This window comes from Citrus clementina, unplaced genomic scaffold (genome assembly GCF_000493195.1).
Source record: "Citrus clementina cultivar Clemenules unplaced genomic scaffold, Citrus_clementina_v1.0 scaffold_6, whole genome shotgun sequence".
Classification (NCBI taxonomy): Eukaryota; Viridiplantae; Streptophyta; class Magnoliopsida; order Sapindales; family Rutaceae; genus Citrus; species Citrus x clementina.
Genome location: NW_006262139.1, coordinates 8727120 through 8744662, shown reverse-complemented (window position 1 = coordinate 8744662; position 17543 = coordinate 8727120). Strand labels below are relative to the sequence as shown.

At 34.2% G+C, this 17543-nt stretch overlaps 1 pseudogene; it reads right to left on the bottom strand.

Moving 5' to 3' along the window:
* Positions 1-523: 523 nt before the first annotated feature.
* LOC18039135 lies at positions 524-14139 on the bottom strand (annotated as a pseudogene).
* Between the last annotated feature and the right edge of the window lie 3404 nt (positions 14140-17543).

Here is a 17543-nt window from a genome sequence, read left to right as displayed (position 1 = left end):
TCACTACTTGGTGTGAAATTCAAATTTTACGTTATGATAGATATTAAATTCTATTGAAAATTAAATTCTTATATATTTTGTCCAACCAAACAATGGAAATAAGTATAGAATTTATATTACTTTTCTTTCCTCCATTCTCTACTCTCATGCAAACACCACCTGAGTTCTTCTTCTCTTGCAATTTTGTTGCTTTATAAATTCTTTTAGTTCCACTCCCTAATTTGTGCTAAGCCATTGGACAGCCATGAGGTTTTTCAAACAAAAGATTGTTGGGTCGATAACACTTTGTTTTAGTTTTCTATATGCCTGAGACTCAAAACAATTCATTGACATTTGGAATGGGATCGATGATGAAAGCCAATAAATCGTAAACAGTGCAAAATTATACTTATCCAAGTTATGGACGTGTTTGGACTTTAGAGAGAGAAAAATATAATAGATTTACATTTGTCATTAAATGTAATTACAGAAAATAGGGATTTTAAAAAGTTTAATAAGGGAGTGCGAATAACTCCACTCTTTATCAAGAGTTTTTCTTCAAATCCTGAAGGATTGGGGAGGCTATGATCATATATGTTTTTTCTGAGGGATGGGCAGAGTCCCAGAATACAAATTCAGAAACATTATCACACGTGAAGGGAATTAATTGGTTACAAAGTACTGATGTCTCAATAGTTCCAGTGCCGCAACATGATCTATCCGGAGCACTAAAGCCTGAAATTTTTATCAAGTAACAAACGCTTAAATGTTAGTTAAATTTTAGTTCGCGAAAGTGCTAGACTTACATAGTCAGGACTGTACATAATTTATGTAGCATCTGACGTGTTAACTATTAATAATTTACTTGATTTCACTGGATTATTAATGAGATCAAGCAAAGGGTTGTAAATGTCAACGTAGACAATCTTTGCTTGAGGAAGGAAGCTGCTGAGATTCTTCATCTCAGCCAACAGCTTGGAGTTGAATAACTCTGCTGCTTTGTTATCATCATCTCCACAAGATCTCATTAGGCCTCCATGTAAAGTTCTTAATATCGGTAAACAACCCAATGGCAATGTACTAAATATAGCAATTTTCGTACTCCGACCTCATATAAATCCTTAATGATAGTGGAAGTCCAGCTAACTAACATAGAAGTGTAAGTAGAAATATCATATTTTATAAGTCTTAGAATACCATAGGTGATTCCTAGGTCATTGTTCCCTGCTGACAGTAGAAACAGGCTGTTGGATATGATTTTGTTTGCGCCCTCTTCTCCAACAAGCCCTTTAAGCTTTCTTATGTACTCTTTGAAGTTTTCTAGTTGTTCAGATATTGGTATAACTGACGTTATACTAGATGTTAAGGGATCCAATTCTGCGCCACCTGAGGGAAAGCATACGCCGGTTGCGAGATCTTTACTTTGAAGATTTGGGTCGGAGTACGCCGGCACAGTCTCTTTAACTCCTAGACCTTCAGCTATTAAGTCAGTAAGTACTTTGCCATTGCAAAATCTTCCCGTGGGTTTTCCACCGATGAAATCTTGTCCGTACGGAGGGAAATTACACTTGATTAAGGAAATCAGATTGTTGTTATTGCCTGTATCAAGGATTGAATCTCCAAACGCTATAATTCCCAGAAGTTTTTCATTTTCTTGCGATTGTAGCTTTCTAGACGCCTCTATACAATACATCCACAAACGATTATGAAAATGGGGAAAAAATATTTGTAAATATCCCAATTCTGCATGTATAAATTATGTACAAGACTTAGAGATACTTAAGACAGAGTTAATTAATTGATAATTTTACTTTAAACAAATTAAATATGAGAATTATATTTAATTTGTCTAAACTAAAAGCATTAATTAATTAATTGATGGAGCAAATAATAAAAGTTGTTTTAATATTACTATTGAACCAATATCTTATTCCTTCATACTAATTAAAATATTTCCTATCAGAAAACATTAAAATACTAAATCTCTTTCCAAGCTACAAATATACATAAATACATACATATATATATATAGAGAGAGAGAGGGAGGGAGCGAGAGAAACAAAGAGAATCCTTCTCAAGTGCGGGTACCTTCATTTTTTGTTCCTTACCGAATAATTTTTTAATTCTATTAAACTTCACGACTCTATAATTCATTTAAAAATAAACCTATTAGACCTCACTATTTAAGAGTGTTACTAGATAATGACTATATATATAGAGTCATTCTTTAGTAAAGATATTCTTACTTGGTTAAAATGAGCATGTCACTAAGAAATCAAAAGAAAACACGAGTTTCCAAACACTAAAAGAAAAAAATAGTGCATTGAAATTTGTTTTTTTCTTATTTTTTAACTACGTCCATATGAAATCTGTATTTTAGCGTCATGCACTTGAGAAATTTCGTATATATAGATATATATTAGTATTTTACAATAAAGGATCTCTTTAGTTTATTAAAGTGAGCTATAAGACAAAAGAAAATAATACTCACACTTCAATGCAATGTATTTTATCTAGTAGTGTATTAAAATTTGAGTTTTTCTTTCTTTAACTTGCCTTTATCATATTAAAGTACAGAACCCCATATCATATTAAAGTTAAGGACAAACTAAAAGATATATATATATATATAGACTTCAATACAGTGTAGTTTATATTTTTAACTTATCCCTGACCTTAATATGGTCGGAAATTCCTAATTAAAAGCTCTCTATATAGAAATTTTCTATCGAGAGTTTTGCAATTTATTAAGGTGGTGAGACGTTCTTACATGATTTGGCATAATAGTGTAATGCCTATTACACTATTACACAAAATGGTGTAACAACTTTTCCCCAGAACTCTCTTTAGCTAATGACTCTCTCAAGAAATATATGAGATAAAATGAGAATAAGTTTCCTTGAACATCAAACAGTTCAAATTGAGTTACATATTTCAAATCTAAACACGATTAATTTATGCAACTAGGCAAAAATGTACGATCTCTTTTCTTCTTTTCTTTTTCTTCAAGGCATGACATAACAGTATATATGCAGATGCATGAAATTTTATTCTTAATTTCTTAAAATTCCTATTTTGAGATCACTCAAAATAATTCAGTTAATGCTTTAATTTTATTGAAGCAAAAGTCTAGTGTTTCAGCTTTAATGAAAAGAGCCACAAAGACAGGAAACTAGATAAAGGTTAAATATTACGTACCTTTAACATTAATATTTCCTTTCAATCTATTATAAGTTAATGATAATTTTCTTAGTGAAGAAAAGCCAGTCAGCGATGATAAGATGTTGTTAAAGGAGTTATAACTTATATCAAGAAACTTTAGGTTGCTCAATTTTGATAGTCGCTCCAGACCTGCAAGCAAATTAAAGTATCAAACACAAAACAGATCATAAATACTTGAGCTACATATTTATTTGTGGGAAATCTTTAGTATATATATGTTAGAAATTAGCTATCTACTAAATTTAATTAAGGAAAAACCTTCATTCTCAACAGAACCGGCTATGTTGTTGTCACTTAAATTAAGCAACTCCAGTTGTTTAAAGGGAGTAAACAAAGAAGCATTCAGATATCCCTCTCCTAGTTCCCTATTCCTAGCATGATAAAGATCTAATGCAATCACTCTACCAGTGGATGTATTGCACTCAACACGTTTCCATTTGCAACAATCTGAACAATTCTCATTATCTCCCTCATCTAGCCAGTCTTGAAGACTGTAAGGATCATTGAAGAAATTATGTTTAAGTTGAAGGAGAGCAGATCTCTCTTGCGCTGAACATCCCTCACTCGACCACCCTAATTCTAATATTATTATTAAGAAACCAAACATTATAAGTAGTAACTTCACTTCACCCACCCCATTTTTAGAACACCCATTCTCTTAATTAGTTACTCAACACAGTGTTCTCTCTACAACACATGCAACCAACAAGCGGAGTGCACTAAGCTATTTAGAACATAAGCACCAACCATAAATCAATTCTGTAATATCTTATAATTAAAGCTAATAAAAAACAAAAAAAAGTAGTATAAATAAATAAGAACCATATATACCTTATCTTCCGACTTCCAAATTGTTATATTTATCCATAATTTTAGGTCCATAAAAAAATAAAAAATAAATAAATTTCCACAAAAGCATGCATGATATTGATGCCCCATGGAAAAAAAAAAAGGAAGATGAAGGGCTTTTTATTTATTATCTTTTTCCCCTAAGATTCCATCCGCACTAACGGGCATTGCATTATTATTTGCTATTAATGAAGATGTTGCTTTCATTACAAAATATAGCGTGTTCACTGCATCATTTTCATGAAAGCAAATCAAACTTTTTCTCTTCCTGGAAGTTTGTACACTTTCCACATTCGTTTTTTGGTGGCTCTGAGTCAAAGTCTATCCTCAAATCGCCATTCTACCCTGATTATTTCTCTTCTCCAAGTCTTTGATGCATTAATTTTTTTTCCCTTTCTTTTCCATATTTTTGCTAAATATGATTGCAATGTACATAAAATTATTATTTTTGATTCTGGTCAACAAGGGAATAACGCTTTTAACTGTCCAAACGAAAGGTCACGATGGGTTGGTCGAACTGTTGCATAACTAAACTAGACAAAGCCTTTAGAGAGCTCAAAAATTTTTTATTATCAAATCGACTAAATTTTTTAATACAACATTTTTTAATTAAGAATTCGCAATCCGAATGATTTTGAAAGTGATTATCGACAATTGACATAAATTTTAAAGGACTAATTATGTTTGCGGTGGGAAACATTTATATGACCCAGGCGCAATGTAGTTTAAGATTTGTAACATACAATTTACTACAAGTTGTCATGCCACCTCTTGCAGACTTCAGATACATGTGGACATAAGATTTTTTCCAATGGGCGCTCAAGTTCATAGAATCCCTGCATAAAAATAATTACTTATATATACCTGTCATAAAATCATAAACATGAAATATATCCAAGAAAAAACAAAATCGCAAAAACAATGCAAAATCACGTCAAATAGGGACTGAATCGCAAATTGAATCAGAATTGGGGCATATTCATAATTACCAAAAGGTTACAGACAATCGCAATTAGCTTAAGAGCTATATAAGAAACTTACAGAATGATCCCTGGAGACTACAGAATGTTTATATTGCCATACTTGAGTGATTTTCATTGATTTAACCCCTAGATCCAAAAAAAGCCCTAAAAATAAAAGTGCAGGCAAACTTATTTCATCCAATCATCTTGCAAAAATAAGTATAATGCCCTTTTGATAAATAGAAACACATCAATTTGCAACTTTATGCGATAGGAAATAATTTTTTTCATTATTATTTTTAAATAAAACAAACAAATATTCAATTTTGTGAAACAAATTATGATTTTTGAAAAATTAAAATGACATGTTTATCAATACCTATCACAATACACACAAAATCAAGATAATTAAACTTTAACCACTCAAATCAATAGAAGATTAGAGAAATTTAAACTTGTATATATGTATGACATAAATCCATCAAGACTTAATCTCAAATTTTCTCAAAATCAACAACTTTTGTATCGAAAAAAAGAATGAACATCTTGATCTCAAAGTTGTTCTTTTCAATGTATCAGGTAGTGTATGAAGTGATTGTAGTGGTAAAATTTTTCTTCCCACTGCATATATATTTTTCAAGATTTCTCTTTTTCAGTACTTGTATCACTTGTCTTTTCCTTTTTCAAGTGACCACAGTTAGTAGCTTTCATTCTATCTCGCAAGATAGCCTTCATCTCCCGATAGTTCATCTCGTCATATTTATGATATGTAGGCTCAGATAACTCAAAGATATCTACATTCTTAAGGGTTATAGATAGTTATCTCTGGTTAAGGTGCCCACACATCTTGAAATTCATCGTTGAGATAAGAATTAAAAGTAAATGTTCAGTGTTCAATCCATTAATCTCAACATTAAAAACCTCAAAATCAAAAATCAAGTTAGAATGAGAACTTCATAGATATAATTGCTTTGATCTTGTGAGGATCGACATAAATTCCTTCAGCTGATATCACATGGCCGAGAAATACTGCTTTATCCAACTAGAACTCACATTTGTTGAATTTGGCATACATTTGCTTTTGCCTTAAAGTCTGTAAAACAATCCGCAAGTGCTCTGTATGTTCCTTCTGGCTCCGAAAATACACCGCAATATCGTCAATGAATACAATCACAAACCGATCCAGATAAGGGCAAAATACCCTATTCATGAGATTCATAAAAGCTGCTGAAGCATTAGTCAACCCAAATGGCATTACCAAGAACTCATAGTGTCTATAACAGGTTCTGAATGTTGTTTTAAGAATATCGACATCTTTACTCTTAAGCTGATGATATCTCGAGCATAAATCGATCTTAGAAAACACCTTCGCTCCCTGAAGTTGATCAAACAAGTCATTAATACGCGGAAGTGCATACTTGTTACGTACTGTAACTTTATTCAATTGCCTATAGTCAATGTAGAATCTCAGAGTACCATCTTTTTTCTTAACAAATAAAACCAGAGCTCCCTAGGGGGATACACCAGGTCTAATAAACCCTTATCCACCAATTCTTGTGGTTGAACCTTAAGTTCCCTAAATTCAGCTAGAGCCAACATGTATGGTGCTAGAGATATATGAGCTTTTCTAGGGACTAAATCTATAGAAAACTCAATCTCCCTGTTAGGTAGCATCCCTAGAAGTTCATCTGGAAATATATCTGGAAACTCTTGGACTACTGGAATATCCTCTACTCTCAACTCCCAAACTTCAGTGTCTATCACATGTGCGAGATAAGCTGAGCAACTTTTCTTAGTAACCGTCTAGCACCAATGGCTAATATGACATATGAGGGTAAAACTCTAGACTCACTAAAAAATTTCACCTCAGCTTTCCCTGACTTTTCTGAACATAATTTCCTTTTTGAAACAATCCACAATAGCAAAATGAGATGCAAGCCAATCCATGCACAAAATGAAATTGAAATCTCGAATGTCTAAAATATTCAAATTCGCCCCATATTCTTGCTCACCCAATTTAATCATACAATCTCGATACACACTCTCCGCAAACAGTGACCCCCTGTAGGTGTATTAACAACTAAACCATAATCTAGCGGTTCAGGCTCTCTCTCTACATGCATGGAAAAAATATGAGAAACAAAAGAATGCGTGTATCCGAGATCAATAAGAATATGGGCCTAAGTAATTGCAGCATGTCCTTGATATTAACGTTCTACTGTTTGTCATCAATGATAAACTCTATCCTCGAGTAGAAAAATGGAAACGGAAAGTCTATTTTCCTCTGGGCATTTCATCACATCAAAAATATGATTGATTTTAACAAACTACGACTTAGCCTCAAGTGGCTCTCCAAAACTATTAAAACTCCTTGCTCTTAAACTTCTCACACGTTCAATAGTATTTGCATGACCAACATGCGCATGAGTCTGATTATGTAACACTGTAATCATAATCTAAGCTTGCCTATCAATTAACTGTTCCATGTTCAAAGTATTTCCTGGTGCCCATTGTGCAACCTCACGCGTTGAAGACTCAACTACTCCCTCATTTACATGATTATTTTCCCTGCAGGTACATCTCCTAGAGTTATCTCAGCTACTGATTTAGTACGGCTACGCCACGCCTATTGTTATGACGAATCATGATGGTGCTCACAAAATATCAATTCCAATTTTAACAACATCAAAACTTATTCTAATCACAACAGTAAAGTTTACAGAATAAAAAACCATGCTTTGATACCAACTTGAAACGACCCGCCCCGAATCCTTAGGACGAGTCTATCTAATTTCGCCTAACTGAATTAATAATAATTTTGATATCTAAGAATTCTACTAAAAATTCGGTAGAGTCCCTATATCATTATGACATCCCCAAACCTGTAATTTACACAATTAACACTCCCAAAAATGATATAATATTCAATCAACCTCTACAACCAACTTCCTCAATTAAATGCCAGTATCCTTCAAACATATAATGTCAAAAATACAATAATTTATCTTTAATCACAAATAAGTAATAGATTATACAATTCAAAATATCCCAACAAAACATTTATGATTCCTAACACCATCACGTAGCCATAATTTCAAATCTAATTATTGTTACTAGGTCGATTGATGTACCTGCAAATCTCCTGTGGGGGGAAAATATAATGAAAATGGAGTGAGTATAAAAACCCAATGAGCTTAGTGAGTCGATGAGCTCAGTGAGTGGATATTAGATTTTTGAAAAATAAATTTATTTAAAATGATTTAATCTTTCCCAAATCAATTTCATCAAAATATCATAAGAACTTTCATAAACTTATTTAATTCAAATCATGCACTGAAATAACAATATTATGTAAATCTGCATAAAATGAATGAACTCATAACACTTATAATATCAAATACTGAATACCAAAAACTATCACCAAACAAGTACTTAGGGGAATAATCTCATCATATTCGGACCTCGACGGATGGGCAATCAGGGAACCATCATGCCTCGGAGCTATAGATAGACGAGGAAATACCATCTCATATCTCATATATCTCATTATACATGTGCATGCATAATCTGGTCCCCAAAGTACAAAGCGCCCAAGCACACGGTCCAAAGCCTCTATGTGTACTTAGACGGACCCCAAAAGCCTTATACCTCATCTGTATCATCATATCTCATCTGTATCATCATATCTCGTTTGTATCATCATATTTCATATGTATCATCTGTAATCATCATACACATGCATATGCCCCAAAAGGCAAAAGCGCTCAAACACACGGCCCAAAGCCTCTATGTGTTTTTAGATGAGCCCCAATGGCCTTTCATCTCATATCATTTGTATTACTGTATCTGAAGGGGAAAGATACTGTCCAATGATTTACAAATAACCTTTTCTTTTATACATATTCATAAACATATAATCCCATCTGAAATCTCATTTCATTTCCATGTAACATACTTCAAATCCATTTTATTCTCTTTAAAACTATTACCATGCATTTACTCAAAAACGATAACGAAATCATTAATCAAACTCATTTTTAATAATGATAAATATTGACACGTAGAATAAAATCAATTTCTAGAAAATCATTAAATCAAAACATTAAATACTTATTCATCAAAACATGTTGTATTGTATCATAAAATTAGAATATATAATGAAGATAAATTTTGTATATTCCACTCAGAGTGATGATGTTCGAACTCAGTATCGTCAACATCTGCGGGTTGATTCTTGTTCGTGGAGCCTTCTCATTCAAGGAAACAACATAATCATTTTCCGCAAATGTGAAATTCAACTAATTTTACATAATAATTCTTGAAACGAATATCTATCCACAATAAACTATTCCTGTGTGCATAAAATTACCAAAATACCCTACATGTCAAAATTACCAAAATGCCCCCAACATTATTTTACCAAATTATCCTCAGAATCTTTAATTACCAAATTGTCCTCAATTCAGATCACAAAAATAACCACAATGTCAGAAATTATGAAATTACCTTATAGTGTAAAATTACCAAAATTCCCTTAACAACTTAAATTACCAAATTACCCTTGAAATGTCAAATTACCTCATTGCCCTAATATAAAATTACCAAATTATTCACATTTTTAGAAATTACAAATTCACCCCAAAGTCTTATGAGATTAACGAATTGCCCGTACGGGTCAACCATGACTGAACTTCAGTCAACAGCGACAGGAAGCTCAAGTCTAATAGTTCTAACCTCAGCAAGTCCAATGGTGTCGGTGGTGACCTCCCACGTGTGGCGATGGCGGCAAATTGTGCTCCCAAAGCCGTGAGCTTTCCAGCGGTTGTTCATGACCAAAACAAAGGTTTCAGATGGTGGGGTTCGTTGAAAAATGATGAGGGGTGGCCGAAATCAGCGGCTCGAGTTGGGTCAAGGTCGCAGGTCGGGTGGGGTTACATGAGTCTCTCTCTTTCTATTTTTGGAAACAAACTCCTCCTCTCTCTTTCTATTTATAATAACAGTTCTCTTTTTTTTTTTCAAGCTTAATACAAATTAAGTTAATACTAGACCCGGGATGAAAATAAAATCCAACTACAGGACCCTTTTATCGCATTTGATTTGTCTCGATTTATGTCATGACAAAATTTAAATTTATTCAAAACACGATCCATTTATTAACTCGACCCAAATCTATTAATTCATGATAAGAGAATCCAGCCGTGTTAAGTTTACCTATAATAATTTGTAACAAATCTAACTACTTTAAAATTAATACCGAATACCTATAATAATTTGTAACAAATCTAACGACTTTAAAATTAATACTGAAAGGAAAAATACATAAAACACTTAATTAGAAAAAATTAAGGTGTATATGTTACACGGTAGCATCTAGTTTAGCACTTGTGCCTGCACTCTCCCCCTCTGATCCGCCAGCACCTCCAGAGGAAATCGATAATGCACCACCTTCTTCTTCTTCTTCTTAACCTTTGGTTTACTGTCATTTTAGTCTCTTACCACCATATAATGTAGAAAGTTTGGTAAGTAGGATCAAGAAGCCGCTCTCTTTCGGCATTGTTAAATGATTTATTCATCATAGAAACAAAAATATCCTACATGGTTATGCTTCAAAGCTTCACAATGCCAGTGGAGGATTATGCATATAAGTAGTCCTTGAATGTTGTTTTGCGTAGGGGTGGGCAAACCCAATCCAACCCGATAGACCCAACCCAACCCAACCCAACCGAATCCAACCTAATTTAAATTTGACGGGTTGAGTGAGTTATTATAGGTTACGTGGGTCAATGTTTTTCGAACCCAATCAACAATTGTGTTGGGTTGGGTGAATTATGATGAACCCATCTAACCCAACCCAGCCCACATAAAATAATGATAATAATAATAATAAATTAATTCTCAATTGCAAAATCCTAAAAATCTAAACGGCTAATTATTTTTATCCTCTTTTTATTCTTTTATAAAAGAGATTATTTTGTTCTTGTATTTACTATTCTAAACTCGAGCTCCAAAATTAAAACCACTCTCTTAAATCTCAATTGTCAGTTAACTAAGGTACTTTTCTAATTTATTCATTCTATAATCTTTTAGGTTTATATATCAAATACTAGAAAATGAATACAATTTTCTGAATATAATATATTTATATTTGATTTCAATAAGTTTTTTTTTTCAATTTTCGTATATTTTTCTTTATCTAATTTTTAATTTTAATTTGACTTCAAATCTTCAACCCAACCAACCCAACCCAACTTAACCCGACGATTCGGGGATTAGGTTGAATATGTTTATGTACTTGGGTTAGGTTGATTTTATTTCAACCCATTTAATAATGGATTAAGTTAGGTTTTCATAAATCTTATCCAACCCAACCCATATCCACCCTTAGTTTTACGTATTAGTAGTCGTAGAAAAGCTTAAAATGTAATTCTTTCTATTGATTCATTTTTGTTTATTCATTTTTTAATCTTATTTGTTCTGTAACCAAACCTTTGTAGCTGTACAGTAGATGAAATGAATTTGTTAGAAGTTAGAACACTACTTTACTTGTTAGAACATTACTTTTTGAGAAGGCAATCTTCTAATAAATGATTTTTCTTTCTTTAGAGAGTAACTACACCCAAATTTTAAATAAATTTATTAAATATTGCCACAAGGTCCATTCTTCTGCGTGTGTGACAATTGCTGTTCTGCAGGAGGCGGCCTCCAAATTCAGCAGACCGAATTATGTCAAAATGGTGTAAATAAAATGTGATTCTACTACTCTCCGACATTATCGGGCCTGTAGACTCTGGGGAAGCCCCCATTAACGAATCTCCATACAAGGAACGTGACTGTTTTTCTAGAGTTTTAAATTGAATTAAAAACATTTTAATTAAACAATAAAATCTCATCCATTTTATATATATTTGGGGAAATGCGGATGCTAATATGAGTTAATTACTGAATGACACATGGCAAGAAAAGTAAAAAAAAAAAGATATTTTGTTTGACTATGACATCGGGATAGCTTCTTGGGAATTGAGAAATAAGCTCCCAGAGGAAACGGGCCTTTAATTCAGAATCAATGTTGATCCACATCATAGACTAGTTAAGCAGAAGAGAAGGGCCTTTAATCAAGAGAGCTATGAAGCGATCGAGGTGGAGGTAGACCTTTGGTTACAGGTGGGATTTATAGGGAAGCTGCCTCCTTAGATTGGGTTTCGAACATAGTCTTGGTCAAGAATTCTAATGGAAAGTGGCGCATAGGCGTTGATTTTACATATCTAAACAAAGCATGCCCAAAAGATGGCGTCCTTCTCCCTAGAGTAGATCAGATGGTGGACGAAACCATCGGCCATGAAATGTTAAGCCTCATGGATGCTTTCTCGAGTTATAACCAAATTAGAATCCATGACACAGATTAAGAGAAAACGACATTTATCCCCAATTGGGAGCTTTAGTGCTGTAGAGTTATATCTTTCAGGTTGAAGAACACGGGGGCTACCTACCAACATTTGGTCAATCAGATTTTTAAGAACCAAATTGGCAGAACTATAAAGGTCTACATTGATGACATGATAGCAAAGCTTGTACGAGCTTGACCATGCAAGACACCTTTGAGAAACTTTCAAGCTCCTTCAAAAATTCAAGATGTGCCCAAATCTAAGAACTAGACCTTCAGGTTATGTCTTGTGTGTAAAATAACAAGTGTAATAGTTGACATAAGTAATACAATGGAGAAGAGAGTATCGTTCCTTAGTGATTATATATCTTAGTAGCTACCGATATTATTCTAGGCCAAATTTATTTGAATAATTGAATGAGTGAATTTAGGTTAAAAATTAAAATAAAATAAGGCAACTAAAAATCAATTAAGAATGCAACAGTTATAAAATTACCAAGAGATTAAAACACTAGGACATTCAACTTCACAATACCAATCCAATTTAATCCTTCATTTATGCTTTTAAAAAGTATAATCCATGTTGACAGTTGAATAACCCTAGTTCCTTTGATACTCTTTTTTAAGCAATATCAAATATATTCCCATATACTAATACACTATATCTCTATGTGCATTACAATATATTAAAACCCATTAAATTTTGTGGTATTGTTAAATTAATTGCACAAATCAGGTTAGTACATCTTTGTCTACCATATAATTGATGACATTTATTATAAACACATAAATCTTTTCTTGATCTCATTATACATTCTCAAATCATTCAAATATTGACCAAATATTTAAAAGCATTGAACACAATAATGAACACTCTATTATGAAATAATAAAATAAAAATAACACAGATTTATGAAATTAAATGTTCATAATTAAGCTACAGCGTAGCCCTAATAAAATAAATTAGTTAATAAGAACGTAAAGAGAATCCATAGATTTAAATGCGAATATTCAAGCAATGCAATTGAGAATGAAAGGAAACACTCAATTATGTCTTCAATCGGCCTTTCATGCTCTCAGTTTCTCTTGTGCAATTGCTTCTCTTTTCTTTCTCTCGGCTTCTGCTGCTTCAGATTTTTTTTATTATGCTTCAATTGGTGGGCTTATATATATATATTAGTGTTAGCTGTAAGGGTGGGCAAAATACCCAACCCAACCCGACCCGATCTGGTCTGACCAGGACAATTTCAGGTTTAGATCGGATCAGGTTGTGAATAGAACTTGATCGGATAAAATCTTATAAGCCCGATTGGGTTGTGATTGGGTCAGGTAAAACCAGCTCCAATCCGAAAACCCAATCGGGTTGCTTTTAAAAAAAAAAACTAAACTAAGCTAAACAGTTACAAACACCATGGCTCACACCAACACTCTTCGTGCTCCAAGCAAACACTAGAGCTCCACTTTAGAAAAAAGAAAACATAAGCAAATGAAAAAATGAAGTTTTGGAGTCACTTTACAGTTTACTCTCTTCCTTCTCTTTTTTCTCACAACTCACACAAATAATTACAAGCAACAATAGCAGGTTAGCACAGCAGTGGGCCAGCAGCAGCACACCACTTCGACCGAATCTACTGCACTGATGACAGGATCTGCTTGCTCCACTTCACTTCGATCAGAGATGCTCTTTCGGCAGTCAGCGACGAAACCCATGAAGCCATTAATGAAACCCGCCGCTATTTGAGCCATCGCCACTGCTTGATCTGCACGAAGCCATCCACGGTTGTTCCAACAAGACCGAGACTGATATTCACCTAGTCCTCCAAGCTCGCAAATTTTTCAATTCTATCTCATTTTATATTTTTTTATGGCAATCACTGGAAACAGACTAAAATGAAGTAATTACGTAAAAGTAATTTTGTAATAATTAAATAATTATTAAACAACCCCAAAATTAACAAAAATGACTCAAAATTGTCCTTAATCCGAATTGACCCGAACTCAACCCGAATTTTAGATCCAATCCGATCTGATCCGAATACAATCCAATTCAATCCGATCTAAAATTCTGGTTAAGTTCGGATGAGTTTCTCTCCATCTCGATCAAACCAAAATTCGATCAGGTTGATCCAAACCTAATTTTTCCCACCTCTAGTTAGCTGCCTTCTTTGTGTAATGTAGACCAATGCACCCTTATTAAATTAAAATCTTAATTGCTTCTAGATTTATTAGCCACAGACATATATAATGCAATCCACTAACTTCCTCTTTAAGCTAAAGCTTATGCAAAATCTTTTAATTTCCACATGCCATCTTTACGATCTATTGCCTTCTAGTGCTCCACGTAAATGCACGCATGATGGTTAATTTAATTGCATTTTTTATTTGTTTCAATTAAATTTTTTTATTCTTTTCTCTTTATAATTCTTTAAAGTGGATTTGTTCTCAAATATTTTGATTTAATTCCTCTTTTAGTTCTTTTTATTTAGATATTACCTGCATAAATAAAAACATAAATTAAGGAATACTTAATATAATAAAATAAAAACTAAGAATAAATTAAGGTAAAAGATATTAAAACACATAAAAAATATAAGTACATCAATATCAGAGAAGTTATTGGGGTTCAAGGTGCAATAGAGGGGTACTGAAGCCAACCCCAACAAGATTAGAGCAATGCTGGAAATGAAATCTCCACAAATTGTCAAAAAAGTGCAGAGCTTAACTAGCAGAGTTACAACATTGAGCCCTTTTATCTCCAAAGCTATTGATTGTTGTAAATCTTTGTTCAAGACCCTCAAGGCTAGAAAAAAGTTACAATGGACTCCAAAATGTGAGTAAGCTTTGCAACAATTACAGGAATACCTAGTTCACTCTCTGACACTCACTAAGCCAAAGGAAGCAAATATCCTCCTTATTTACTTGGCTATCACTGAGCAAGCTATTAGCTCAGTGCTGGTCAAAGAGGAGGAAGACGGAATTCATAAGCCTATTTATTATCCTAATAAAGTTATAGCGGATGTTTAGGGAAGAGGTATCCTCTTTTACAAAGTCAGTGATAAACCTGGTGATCTCTGTAAGGAAATCCATACCTTAATTACTAGCTCATACTCTAGACATGGCCATTAACTTGCCCTTAAGGAAGGTACTCCAAAAGTTTGACATATTAGGGAGGCTTCTGAAGTGGTCTCTCGAGTTTAATAAGTTTGACATCACCTACCATCCCTGGTCAGCCATTAAAACTCAAGTCACCACCAATTTCTTGGTCGAATACACTAATGACTCAAGGGGAGAAAGAAATTTATGAGAGCTAAGCGAGGAGGTTACCACCAGAGAACCTAAGGAGTACTAAGATGTTTGTGAGGATGGATCTTAAAATTCACATAGAATTAAAGCTGGTTTAGAGGAGTAAAGCTCGAATATGCATTACAATTTAGATTTACAACCTCCAATGATAAGGTTGAGTATGAGGAAGTCATTGCTGCATTAAGGATATGCAAGGCCTTAGGAGCAGCAAAACTCATCATCAAGAATGATTCTTAATTGGTGGTAAGCTTGACTGGCTCAGAACAACATACAAGGAGGGGAACATGATGTCTTATTTGAAGAAAACATGAAGGCTTATCTGAAGAAGACTAGAGAATTGATGATGGAGTTCAAGGAAATGAAAATAGAGCAAGTTTCAAGAGCAAAGAATAGCAAAGTTGACAACTTAGCCAAAATGGCCTCATTTAGGACCATTCAACTACTAAAATAAGCATTAATGGAGCATATTCATACACCAAGTGTACTTTTAGTTGAGCAAAAGAAAGTAAGCTTTATTTACTTGGAAATGCACTTGGAGGGTTCTTGGATGACACCCAAAATGAAGTTTCTTAAAAAAAGGGAACTCCCATGTGATAAGGAACTAAAGTACAGAGCAGCTCGTTTTTGTATAATCAAAGGAGTACTCTATAGAAAAGGGTTCTCATTTCTTTACTTGCGATGCTCAAAAGAAGGCAAGGCTAATTATGTTCTGATTGAAAAATGTGTGAGGTTTGTAGTATTGACTACGACACACGGTAATTAGCTTACAAGGCTTTGAAGTTGGGGTAGTACTAGCCAATGATGTGTGAAAGTACAAAGAATATGGTAAGAAAATGTGACAGGTGCTTGAGTTTTGCTAAGGTGACATATATGCCCATAGAAAAGTTGATTGTGATGTATTCCCTAGGGCTATTTACTGTACATGGAGTTGACTTCATAGGTCTATTACTAACAACAACAACATAATGTCACGGGCCACTTAATTTTGCCACCAACGGAGGCTAATTCTGTGTACACGGGTACGTTTAGCAAAAGTCTACTTCGAACCAGAGTGTGCTTAGAAATCGGGATGCACTTAGCACAAAAGGCGGGATGCACTTAGAAGCGGGATGCGCTTAGAAGTGGGCTGCCAACATAACAAGCTATCCGTGGTACGCTTAGTAAATCACCCACCAAGGCCCAAGATCTAGACTTCTCTACAATTTGTAAATAGCTAGAACTTTCTAGGACTTTTCACTTAGCCGCCTATAAGATATTTGTGCAAGTTGCATGGAAACTTCAAAAACCTTGCACCCAAGTCTATAAATAGGGGTGAGCCCCCTCATTTGCCCACCAACCACACCTCACACACAAATACTCAAGAGCACACACAAGCTCTCTAGCTCTCTTGTAATTTATTCTTTGTGTGTAATAAAATATATTTTGGCCACATTACTCTCTTCTCTCTAGCATTTTCCACAAAAGCATTCTTTCTTGGCTAGTTGAGAAGTTTGGAAAGGCTAACTTAGCGACTTGTGTGCTAGAAGTCGCCTAAGTGCTGCACGGGTTGCTGTGCAACAAAACTTATCTCGTGACAAGTGGTATTAGAGCTAAGGTTTGCACCCACACAAACTAGCTCAACGAGCAATGACCAACGTTCCTAGCGCAATACAAGAGGGTGTAGTCGGTGTGGAGATACTGGAGCAAGCACATGGCTGCCAGGAGGGACGCGCACAAGGTAAGTCCCACGACAAGTCCAAGGCTGCTTCCGTAGACGCCTTGGAGCCTCGCATTGACATGTTCGAGACTTCAATATCCACTATCCAGGACACCCTCGATACTTTGGAGGTGATGGTCGACAGTCTCGA